Source organism: Clinocottus analis, unplaced genomic scaffold (assembly GCF_023055335.1).
Source record: "Clinocottus analis isolate CAN_PGR_092001 unplaced genomic scaffold, fCliAna1.0.p SCAF_35, whole genome shotgun sequence".
Classification (NCBI taxonomy): domain Eukaryota; kingdom Metazoa; phylum Chordata; class Actinopteri; order Perciformes; family Cottidae; genus Clinocottus; species Clinocottus analis.
In genome coordinates, this window is record NW_027176098.1 from 969,301 (window position 1) to 983,281 (window position 13,981).

Genomic DNA, 13,981 nt, shown 5'->3' on the forward strand with positions numbered 1-13,981 from the left:
GACCTTCTTCTTTTTTTTTTTCCTCATGGAAATGAGTTGTACTGTACGTCCCCGGCAGGTTAATCCACGGCAGCTTAATAACCCGCCGTGCCTGGTTCTAGTCCGCGTTTAATTTGCCCGTTGCCGGCAATTTGACTTCTAAAGACGGGGGATATCTGCATCAACCCGGTGCCACAACTGTTGCGGGTTAAAAGGACGACAAGTAAATTCAGAGAAGTCACGGGGAAAAAGCGGCACGGACGCAATTATTCCTCGGGTACTCGACAACTATCCGCGGGGAGCGTTCAAGTAGGTGTTTTGTGCTATATGTATGTAGATTAGCTAATCTACAGTGTGCAGCTCAATAGCCGGGATTTGAATACAGTTTGTGCAGCGATTGGCATCGCTGCATTCTCCCGGCAATGAAGATTAACCTTTGGATCGTTTGAAAAAAGAGACGTCAGCGAGCCGCAGAGCCACGAGAACATTATTCCAAAACTGCAGCTCCGCAAAGGCACAAATTCACTTTTTATATTATTACTATTCCCTTATTTACTTCGTTATCAATACATATGTAAGCAATTATCTATTTATCGTCAATCTTTTTACTTTCATCCAGTTGTCTCCCCCTTCTTTCTTTTTCTTCTACAGCTTCTTGAGTTGTGATGTTTTAGTTTAAGTTTTAGATCTAAGAGGCACTTTCTAAATTATTTTTTACTACATTATATATTTTAAATATTTTATAATTCTGGACCAAATGATACTTATTTGCTGGTTAAATATGACTTTTGGTTCATTTTAACCTCAATGATAGTTAATCCGTTTTCTTAAGAATACTAATAACAATTCTAATAATGTAAATATCTCTCTTTCCAGTATAAATATGCAATAAATGAAGCACATTGTTTTAAATTAAATTCAGCTCTTTACTTTTGACCTCGTCAATAAGTGAGCTGCAAATGAATACTGAAATAAAGAGAGCAGATTAGAAAGAGCCTTTTTTTATTATTATTATTTTAGCTTTTTATGGCAGAATCCTGTGACTATTCTTCCTCACGTTATACACTCACAACAAGTCAAAATGGTGTGAAGTGTCTTCAGAGACGTCTCTGGATCAAAGTGTTGGACAAACGGAGCTCTAACAACCTACCAACAACCTACCAATAATCTACCAATATTTTACCAACAACCTATTAAAAACCTACCAACAACCTACCAATAATTTCCAACAACCTATTAAACACCTACCAATAACTTACCAACAACCTACCAATAACTTACCAATAATTTACCAACAACTACCACCAACCTACCAATAATTTATCACTTACATACCAACAACCTACCAATAATCTACCAATATTTTACCAACAACCTATTAAAAACCTACCAATAACTTACCAACAACCTACCAATAACTTACCAATAATTTACCAACAACCTACCACCAACCTACCAATAATTTACCACTTACCTACCAACAACCTACCAATTACCTACCAACAGCCTACCAATAACCTACGAACAGCCTACCAATAACCTACTAACAACTTACCAATAATTTGCCACTTACCTACCAACACCCTACCAATAATTTACCAACAGCCTACAAATAACCTACCAACAACTTAACAATAAATTACCACTTACCTACGAACAACCTACCAACTGCCTACCAATAACCTACCAACACCCTACCAATAATTTACCAACAGCCTACCAACTGCCTACCAATAACCTACCAACACCCTACCAATAATTTACCAACAGCCTACCAACAGCCTTCGCCTCCAGAGAGTTGATATGACACATGATTTGGTCTGAACTGTGTAGCCCTGACGCGTCTTCAAGCTTCTGTATCTGCAGCTCGGTTCTGACGGTGAAACTGGAGCCCGTGAAGTCCATTTCTCCTGCAACAGGATCTCCAGTTGCTTTGCATTAGAAGTCAGGATTCAGCTGCATGTGTTCATGCTGCCGTTGAAACACGGCCCGTGGCATCACCGGCCCGGCGCGTCCGGTCCATGCTCACGTGGTTGGGCCGCTCATTGCTTCGCAGATGGATCCTGAGCTGAATATTGTGGCGAGACGCTTTCCAGTTCAGGAACCGAACTCGGGGCGACGCCTCCGCCGGGAAAACTCACTGGCTGCTGTGGATCGGCGACGTTAGCGACAATCACGCTAATTAATTTGACAAAGATGACGGCGATCACACGGCTGAGGATGCCTTCAGGAAGCGCAGACAATAATTAGCGCCTGTCAGCGAGTCGTCCTTAACTGACTGCTCTTTGCTCCGCGCGTCTCTTTATTTGTCTGCCGTCTGACATGTTTACAGACTGCTGACTGGCTGCTATTATACACTCTGCTCTCCCCAGCGGGCGAAAGCAAACAAATAGCGCACAATGCCGCCACGGCGAGCCGTTTCCTCTCATTTAGACCTCATCATGAAAAATGGAGAGGTGCAGGCTGGGAGTGTGAGCCGCGGCGCGGCTGCGTGTAAGCAATTTGTAGAAAGGGAAACCTCTTACGGAACATGGAGCGATCCGGTCCGGAGGCAGCGAGCGACCTGAAATCAAACCTGGAAAAAAAACTGAACACTCACCCCGCCTGCAAGCGCAGAGGGATCAGAGTTCCTGGAGGTCTGGGCCGGACCGGTGGCCGAGGAACAAAGACCTTTTGGCTGAAAGCGTTCCTCATGGAGACCTTTGACGAGCGAGTCTATCGGGAGACTTTCCCATCCGAAAAACTGATCTTTTTTTTTTTTTTAAATAGTATTTGGTCGTTGTTTGGTCAGAGGGTCGAATCTTAGCGCCGACTATTTACGGGTGGATTATTAAGGTCTTCAGAGAGTCCTCATCTCAAGACTTGAGTGTTCCTCAGGAGAACCTTAGAAACGTTGGCGTTGCCATTGTTCTGCCTGCAAAACATCTCTGCTTCTAAAACGTGCTGTGAACACATTGCCGGCCTCGGAAACCAGTCCACATCATATCTATGTTGGACTATGTCCCTTAACAGGAATAATAATAATTTGAGTTTCACAACGGGACAAGAACCGCAGCGTTTTGGACGAAGCAGAACACGACTCACTAGCTAACGTGACTAGCTTGTGAGTGTTTGAATGAAATGACGACGTTAGATTAGTTTCACACGGGACACAAGTTGCAGCGTTTTGCACGAAAACCCCCGCGCATGTTGACTTTAAAGGCCAATCGTCGCTCTAGTTTGGCCGATCACTACACAACAATGTTCCTCATGGCAACAGCAACGTTGCAATACTCATTAGCTAGTCACGCTAGCTAGTGAGTGTTTGAATAAAATGACGACGTTAGATTTGCGTCTCACACGGGACAAGAACTGGACAAGAACCCGACTCACTAGCTAACGTGACTAGCTAGTCGCGTAAAACCCTGCGTATGTTAAACGAAGCAGAACACGACTCGCTAGCTAACGTGACTAGCTAGTTGTGTAAAACCCTGCGTATGTTGGACGAAGCAGAATGCGACTCGCTAGCTAACGTGACTAGCTAGTTGCGTAAAACCCTGCGTACGTCGGATGAAGCAACTTTGGAGGTCAATCTTCGCTCGGGTTTGGCCGATAACAACAAAACAATGTCCCTCATGGCAACAGCAACGTTGCAGTGTTACGCAACGGCACATTGCCGCCAGCATGAGCCGGCATTGTTGAAAGTCACGCTCTGTAGCAATACACACACGGACGCCTCCTTACCAAAAAAAACAAGTTCCTGCACGAAAGAAGAGGAAACACTTGAGTTTGTAACACAAATGATGGAGAAAGAAAACAAAATGACAAAACAGTTCTCTGATACGAGCCGTCATGAAGTGACCGGGCTCAGGAGACACGGCCCTCCTTTTGCCCACGAGCCAGAGGTTTGGCTCCTCCTTCACTTCTGTGGGCTTCCTCTGAACTTCAACACGCGTCCCCGACGCCGTCGACGTGGATTATGATTTTGTATTTCTGTCATGTTTTCTGGCGCGCGGCCCTCGCGGCGGCGTCTCCGGCTACGTGTCGCCGTGCGGCGGCTCGTGAGGAGCAGCTGCTCGTCAGAGACGCCGGCTCCTCGGCAACGTGACACACACACACACACACACACACACACACACACACACACACTCTTTTCATGGTCAGGTGGCTCTGCTGGGAAACAGGATCTCAGGCCACGGAAACCACAAGAGGTTTGAATTGGGACAAGATAGTTTGCAAGGGAACAGAAATCCTGTATTCTGATACACTGCACACACACACACACACACACACACACACACACACACACACACACACACACAGAAAAGAGATTGTGCCTCATGCGAGAATAAAACATGGACCCCTCCCCTGTGTGCTCCTCTTCCTTTTTAAAGCCAGCGAGGCGTTCTTGCCCCCCCCCCCTCTTGCCCCCCCCCCCTCTTGCCCCCCCCCCCCCCATGCTGATGCCCCTGCGGTCCCAGTCTGGGTAATGTCTGCTGCAGCTGATCGTCTGTCACTCATTGGTGCTATCAGACCGATAGTGTTCCCGACTGTACAGCAGACTGGACCTGCTGCCCGGCTGACAGGTGACGTGTGTGTGTGTGTGTGTGTGTCTGTGTGTGGAAACACATGTTGAAAGCGGGCAAAAGACTTGTTGGGCGTTCATGTGATTATTGTGTTGGCGTTAGTTAGTTTAGTTAGTTAGTGAGGGGAAAAAAACCTGCGGTTGTTTATGGAATCTCTCCTGTGGAATATTCACTATAACCCCTATATTCAGCATATTCACTATATTCACTATACTCACTATATTAACTATTATCAATATAATCATGTTCACTAGAGTCACTATAATCACTATATTAACTATTATCAATATAATCATGTTCACTAGAGTCACTATAATCACTATATTAACTATTATCAATATAATCATGTTCACTAGAGTCACTATAATCACTCTATTCAGCATATTCACTATACTCACTATATTAACTATATTCAATATATTTATGATATTCAATATAATCATGTTCACTTTACTCAACATATTCACTATATTCACCATATTCATTATATTCCTTATACTCACTGCATTCACCATATTTATTATATTCACAATACTTACCATATTCACTGTATTCACCATATTCATTCTAATAATATTCACTATACTCACTATATTAACTATATTCAATATAATCATGTTCACTTCACTCAACATATTCATTATATTCCTTCACCATATTTATTATAATCATATTCATTATATTTACTGCATTTACCATATTCACTATATTCACCATCTACACTATAATCATTATAATGATATTTACTATATTCAGCACATTCATAATATTCTCTATATTCAGTATATCAGAAGGAAACAAGTCTTCGTAAAGGTTGGACTGAGCGCTTCGGTTCGGACCCCGTGTGTTGTTGTTGTTGTTGTTGTTGTTGTTGTTGTTGTTGTTGTTGTCATAAACATAGGTTGGTTGATAGTCGGCACCATTCTGGTCAGAAAAGAGAATAAAAGTGATATCTCAATAGTGATATCTCGATATAAAAGTGATATCTGTGTTCTGTGCAAAGTGCTCATGACAAACTAATATACTATATATATATATATATATATATATATATATATATATATATATATATATATATATATATATATATATATATATATATATGTATATACTATATACTGACATGCAAATGAATCCCAGGAAATAAACACACAATAAACAAAATGAAAGATTCTTATTTTCATAGATGTATTATATATTTTTATATTATTTTGTGAAAAAGTGAAAAATTGATATGCCCATAACTATCTGGAGTTAGTGAGTTTAATATTATTGATGGACTTTAACTTTTCAGTGTTGAGTTCTTCCTGGAAGCTTTAAAAAGACTTGAAGCACCTGGAACAGAGTGTGAGTGAAGATATATATATATATATATATATATATATATATATATATATATATATATATATATATATATATATCACAGCGCTGCGTGTGAGTTCATCAGAGAGATAGGAACTGAACAATAACTCCAGAGCGTTCACGTGAGCACACAGTTGTGTTACTGCAACATGTTGTGGTGACGTGACGCAAGATTATTATGAATGATTACAAATGATTTTGTATTCACACGATTAAGGAAGAATAAAACATTATACAATAACAACATGAAGTCAGTCATTGGCTTTGAAATAATAATAATGTATCTCTATACTTCTTTCCCTCACATATCTCTCTATATATATACATGCATATAAATATCTATATATCTATATATAAATATATATACATATATTATTTATGCATTTATTAAAATACAAATATTAAGGCCTCTCGACACTCAGCAGTACAAACTAACTCCAACGTTCTGTTTAAAACAAAATATTGAAATAATATATGGAACAAAACAGTATTTCTTGGGCAAAGCTGGATCATTTTTTATTTTAGAACTATGTTATTATGTATATATTTACAGTCTTTGGAAAAAATGTAAAATATTAAAAGATTCTTCCTTGTAATTATTACAATTATATATATATATATATATATATATATATATATATATATATATATATACATACACAATTGTATTAATTGTAATTATTATACTTATATATATAATAATATATAATTCTAATATATATATATATATATATATATATATATATATATATATATATATATATATATATATATATATATATATACATACACATGTAAAATATACACATGTAAAATATGAAAGGATTCTTGGAGCTTTTTTGCAAAAAGAAATCCAAAAACTTCTTCCAGAGCCGAACCGGTGAAAACGAGGCACCACCTCCTTCCTTCCTTCCTTCCTTCCTTCATTCCTTCCTTCCTTCCTTCCATCCTTCCTTCCTTCCTGCCGCTGCGCGCGGAGGAAACGCCTCTCGACACCCGGCGGTTCCAAACTGACGCCAACACTCGCTCTGGACTCATCTCCACGCCGCTCGCCTGGCGGCGGCGGCGGCGTGAGAGGCGCTCACCCCGCGAGAGGCGCTCACCCCGCGAGGCGCTAAATCTGAACCGTGTTCTTGTTTTGCAGGCTCGCCGTGAAACCAGCGAACACGCCGGCTTTCATCAAGGAGTCGCTCGTAAGCGCGTCGGGGATCGAGGAGGCGCCCGCCCGCGCGATGTTTCCCCTCCTACCTTCGCCCCGCCATTTTTCCAGCCAACTGTCCCGGACAAAGCGTGGAGGGGGGAGGGGGAAAAGAGAAAAAGGTGCACCTCTAAGGTGTCCTCTCGGTGGAGAGCCCTTTTCTTTATCGGAAACAGGCGAGCCCTTCTCTCGGCCCTCACACCAAAATGCGCTGCAGCTTTATTTCCCTCCGTAGGGGAAAACCTGAGCAGGGGACAACAGAAAGTGGCTTTAGAATACAGGTCTGAAAGAGGGCAGCTGTAGTCTGAATGAGAGTCTATGTGCTTTTGTGTTTTAAATGAGCATTGTCTGTCACTCCGGTCCAGGGGATTCTGGGGGCAGCCATGTGGAGGGAGGGGGGGGGGTCTTAAACTGGGAGTTGAAGTCACATGACCGACGGAGCCCCTCCTCTCCGCTCCGACGTGGAGAGCTCGACATGTTAATCAGTATCACGCTTTCTCATCTTCACACTTTTTTTTTTTTTTTTTTTTGGTGAGCCAATAAATTTGTTTCCATTCAAGCTTCTCCTGGCTGCCCCCCCCCCCCCCCTCCCCTCCCTTCAGGTGGAGGGAAGCGAGGAAGGTGCTCCTCCTTTGTCGACGTCTCCACCACCTCGCCGCTGCATTGTGTCCCTGGAAAACATAATGAGGTTTTCAAGTGTGGCGCCACCTGGTAGATCCACTTTCTGTCGGGTTGTTTTTTTATTCCCCCTCTCCACACGACCGGCTCGGGCTGCTGAAGGATCGGTTAGAAAAAAAGAGCGGGCTTTAAACGCTGCACCCGCTGTTTTAGGCGGAAGTTGAACCTGATTGGTGGAGGGGAGCCGGGGGAAAGGGAGGGGGAGGGGGGCAGAGAGGAGGGATGGTGGTTGAGATGGTGCAGTGGGAGGATGCCGGTGGTGGAGGTGGAGGAGCCGGTGGTGGCAATACTGGTGGTGGTAGCAGCTGAGATGGTGGTGGTACTAGCACAGGTGGTGCCGGTGGCCTCGGCGGTGATGGCGGCGGTTTGATTAAAGACCTACGATTATCCTGTTTTAGCTGGTTTATGTTCATGTTGTGGGACTTTTCAGCTTTATTGCCCAGTTTGAAACAATAGATGTGAAAGTAATGAAAGGCAAGAAGTTCCACTTTTAATCACAAAGTGAACAAAGTGACAAGTTGAATGTAACCTATTAGATTACATCTTGTAAAAGTAACCTTATCCATATCTATAGAGATATGGTGTGTAGATACTTTATTTATCCCCGAGGGAAAACGTGTTCGTCACCGGAGAAAGCAACTTACAGACGACACACACAAAATACATACAACAAAACATTGAAAGTACCTTACAGATGACACACACAAAATACATACAACAAAACAGTGAAAGTACCTTACAGATGACACACACAAAATACATACAACAAAACAAAACAATGAAAGTACCTTACAGATGACACACACAAAATACATACAACAAAACAATGAAAGTAACTAACAGATGACACACAAAATACATACAACAAAACAAAACAGTGAAAGTACCTTACAGATGACACACACAAAATACATACAACAAAACAGTGAAAGTACCTTACAGATGACACACACAAAATACATACAACAAAACAATGAAAGTACCTTACAGATGACACACAAAATACATACAACAAAACAAAACAGTGAAAGTACCTTACAGATGACACACACAAAATACATACAACAAAACAGTGAAAGTACCTTACAGATGACACACACAAAATACATACAACAAAACAGTGAAAGTACCTTACAGATGACACACAAAATACATACAACAAAACAATGAAAGTACCTTACAGATGACACACACAAAATACATACAACAAAACAATGAAAGTAACTAACAGATGACACACAAAATACATACAACAAAACAATGAAAGTACCTTACAGATGACACACACAAAATACATACAACAAAACAAAACAGTGAAGCGTAATAATTTAGGAAATGAAACAATACATGACTGATCATCTGTTGGTCTGTTTTCTTCACATCATAACATCCGGCGTCACCGTTCCTCTCTGCGAGATGTTGCCGTCCTGTCACACCTCCGTTCTCACGGCTGTTTCTTGTGCCGCGGCTGGAAGTGCACCTGGGGCAGGTGGGGAGGTGAAAAGGTGGAGGGGGGGGGGTGAGCGGACCCCCGGAGTCAATCCCTGTGCTCCTCTCCATCGTCGCCCCTCCTGACCGCCCGCTGAAAGACGCCTCGGACTTTTTGTCACCGGCAGGTTATTGTGTTTCTAATTAAGCCAGGTTAATCTCTCCAGCTTTGTGCCGGTTGCAAAGTGATACGGGTGCGTCACCGCGGCGGGTTATCGGACCAACATGGACCCCCGTCCCCTCCCTCCACCCCCCACCATCCTGCACCGGGACGCCGCGACGGGACAACAGGGTTCTGACTTCAGGGCAGCAGACGACTGGGAACACGGACGCCTCCGGAGAATACCCGACATTCAGGACGCTTGAAGGATTTCTTTTGTGGCTTCTTTGGCGGATTCATTGACGAAGGGAGGCGAGGATCTCCTCAAGGCCGCCGGGGTTTCCTGAAATTTGCAGATTTTTTGAATTCATGCTTTTTCTCATCTCACGTTTTCTTGCCAGAAATACGCAAAAAGGACCCAGAAGGACTTCATCACTGTGGCTTAACGTTACAGCCCGAGTTTTAGCTGCGATACTTCTGCCTCAGACTTCCCTTTAAGATCAAATCCTTGAAAAGGTGCTTTGGTTATTGACCCAAATGAGCGCGAGCGCTGCACCGAACATCCTCTCTGACACGTCCACAGAGCGCCTCAATGTTTGGAGACTTCTCTCCTCCTCCCCCGATCAGATTTCAGGCCGGAATAAAAAGAGTCGCAACACTTTTGTCAGCGCAATGAAAGACTCTCATCTCTCTGTGGGTCAGTGTGGACGGAGGCCAGCGCCGCCGCGCATCCGACCTATTTACCCGACTCGGCGGCAGACTTCCACAAAGGAGCCGTCTGTACAACAGACATCGCAGCGGGTCGGCCGCCGGCTCCCCTTCCTCGCGAGGTGCCGCTCGCCGTCACGTCGGAGAAGCTCCTTTAGCCTCGGATACGAAATGTAGAAGAAATAAATAGAAACGTTGGGTTGAAAGCAACGCTTAAGGAAAAACAATCCTTATGAACCACGTCAGTGCCTCTAAAGTACCTCTAAAGTTTTTTCGGCGCACATTTCTGAGTCCTGGTCCGCCCACGTTCCTTAAAATTTCAATACCCAGCATGCCTGAATCTGAAAAGTCATATTTCCATTTTTTAACCAAACGACACAGTTTCTTGACTGAATCTCTTTCCCAACATGCCGATGCTTTGTTGGATTGCCATTTTTTTTTCTTACAGATTCTGATTCTTTCGGTCCTGATATTTCCAAGAAAAGGTGTCTTATTAGCGTGTGGGCTGTTGTTCATGCCCTGAACCAAACCTTTTTCTCCTGTGAAAGGGTTTTTACGACCATTATTTGGGGGAGTTGATCCTGATCCGGTGTGAGGGTCCTGGGACAGGATGTAAAGTGTAAAACCCTCCGAAGATAATGTTGTATTTGTGATTTTGGGCAATATAAAATAAACTGAATTGAATTTGTGTGTCATCCTGCAGCTTGTGGCTATGGCGTGGTCTCCCCCTCCCCCACCGCCTGCCCTCATCCCCGTATAATCCACAGAATAAAGTTGTTTAGCTCACAGCCCCCCTCATCCATCCCTCTTTTTAATCAAGCTAATGGAGGCAACGTTCATCGTATTGATCCCCCTTCGCCGTTAGTTTTCACAATGAATCGACGTCGGTTCCAAGCCGGGCGGCCTCGTCTCCCCCCATCCCTCCCCTCCTCCCCTGTCTTGTGATGTTTGAATAAGCACAAAGAAAAAGCGAGAAAAGTCTGTCACGGTTGAATTTCTTTTTCTTTTTTTTTGCTGCTGCTGCTCAACTTCACAAATCTCACACCCTGCTTGACTGATGTGCAACCTCTGAGTGGCTGAGCTCTTGACCTGTGAAGAGAAGGCTTACGTCTTCCCCCACTGCTAATCCCGAGTCAGCTGGAGAGGCCCATTCAAAAACTCCTGTAACAAATCAGATGGCGCCCAGCCGGGTGTCATAAGAAACAGACAGGTAATGACAATTCACTTACCCCCTACGTAAGAATCAATTCTCCCACAATGCACCTGTCACAGAGCCCTCGGTACGCTGAAACCATTTCTTCCTACTGTCTGACACGGTAATTGCATGTTAAATTTTTAGTAGGTTTTTTTTTTTTTTTTTTTGGCAAGCCACATTTGGGGAAAATTGCGATGAATCATATCGGCAAACTTATTTTTTATTTTTTTCTACCTACGTAAAATAAGACGACCATAAGATAAAAAAACGAACTAAATGAACTACATTTAAATGGTTTCTCCTAAATGGATTCAAATCAACCAGAAGAAGAAGAAGCACTGGACAGAAAAGATTAAACCAGAAAATACCTGAAACCGGTTACCTGCAACACCATGGATGTGTATTTTTAACACAAAGAGTAGGTTGTACTACTTTAAACATGACGCATAGACTTCTATACAACCAGAGGAGTCGCCCCCTGGTGGTCAGGAGAGAGAATGCAGCTTCAACACATGAAGCATAGACTTCTACACAACCAGAGGAGTCGCCCCCTGGTGGTCAGGAGAGAGAATGCAGCTTTAACACATGAAGCATAGACTTCTACACAACCAGAGGAGTCGCCCCCTGGTGGTCAGGAGAGAGAATGCAGCTTTAACACATGAAGCATAGACTTCTATACAACCAGAGGAGTCGCCCCCTGGTGGTCAGGAGAGAGAATGCAGCTTTAACACATGAAGCAGAGACTTCTATACAACCAGAGGAGTCGCCCCCTGGTGGTCAGGAGAGAGAATGCAGCTTTAACACATGAAGCATAGACTTCTATACAACCAGATGTGTCGCCCCCAGGTGGTCAGGAGAGAGAATGCAGCTTTAACACATGAAGCATAGACTTCTATACAACCAGATGTGTCGCCCCCAGGTGGTCAGGAGAGAAAGCAGCTTTAACACATGAAGCATAGACTTCTATACAACCAGAGGAGTCGCCCCCTGGTGGTCAGGAGAGAAAGCAGCTTTAACACATGAAGCATAGACTTCTATACAACCAGAGGAGCTGAAAATACTCACTGGAGCACCACATGTGGATTAATCTGCTGCTTAAAATAGTCCCAAACCAATGTGGCGTTGTTTTTCCTCTATATATTTCCTAAAACTAGTGACCAGATGTAACCGACTGGTCGGTTGGACTCCAATCCCCTTTTTTTCTTCTCCTCCCTTCGAGGTGACTTCCTGTCACATGGTGTTTACAAAACCTAGAAATCAAGGTCAATGTCTCAGGTTCATTCAACTGGGATTGTTGGGACAATAATGCGGCATTTTCTGCATTCATTTAAAACCGTTTGGTCCGTTTGGCGCCAAACGCCGTCTGGTCACTTTATCACCTGCCCATGAGTCCGTCTTTGCTCTGCAGGCTTACGGCACCAGACTCCCTCTGGACTCACGGCACTGCCGGGTGATACATCCAAGTCACTCCCTCTCTCTCTGAGTTACTTTCCTTAAAGACTGATAATGATTCTTTGGCCTCTATTATCATTTAAGGGAGATCAAAGAGCAAAATTAGTCCCATTTTTCGCCTTAAGTGACATAAGTGTTGACCTGGGAGAATCCCCGCCAGGCCCGCCAGAAATCATCAGGGAAGTAATGTTCAATCATGCGCGCCATTTGTCGTATTCCACCGGGCCGAATTAGAGCGGGAGGTTGAGGGTATCCCCATCACTTTGGTATCACTGTCCCGAAAGGCATTGACCTCTCGCTCCGAGTGGTGCAGAGCGACACATGCGGAGCCGTAACTCACGTCGGCCATGACAGATTTCACTCCGCGCTCGCTTCAACTTCTAATGGCCCCTTCCAAAGATGGCCGCTTTACCATAATATGAATACACATATAAAAGCAAAAGCCTTTCAGAATTAACATTATTGATTGAGGTGCAATTAAGTGTGTGTGTAACGGTTAATGGAAGGTTAATGTTAAAGTCTTAGGATAAGGTGCGGGCGCTTGAAACACATTTATTGATCCGGCGGGCCGAGCGGGTGATTAGAGAAATGCTTTTCCGCACAGTTTCACCAATATATTGCCGTTTTCTTTTGGCCGCTGCCAGCAGATCACCGCGAGAGTTCACGCCGACGTAACTTATGGCCGTTCGTGTGTAATCGTCGTTCGTGAATTTAACGGCTTCAAACGCCGTGAATCATCTCAGAAATCAATGAGGAAGGAATGAACGTGAAACTGCAGCTGACTCAAAGGTTAGGAATGTCCTCACTCGAGATTTTGGAGACTTTTCAGACACTTCAACACCGCAGAAGATTTCTTCTGTTTCAACTTCAACAGACGTGTTTATTCATAATTCACTATTTACGTTTTTACTCTTTACTTTTTCAGGCTTTGTATCTTCAGCATTGATGGTATGGACTTTTTTTCCTTGTATGTTTTTACATACAAGGAATTAATCCTGGTGCACAGCATTTAACAATAAACATTTAACGATTAACATTTAACAATAGACATAAAACAAAGTGCAATAAATGGGAGGATGAATATTTACAATTGGATTTCTATTGGAAATGATTGGATAGGATTTACTTTGCGGCCTATTTTAAATCTTACAATACCTTTTTTCACCCTTTTTACTTTATTATTCTCTTGTTTTTGGGAGGGGGGGGGGGCATATTTTGGATCAAAGGAATTATTGGATTGGTGGTAATTCAATAAC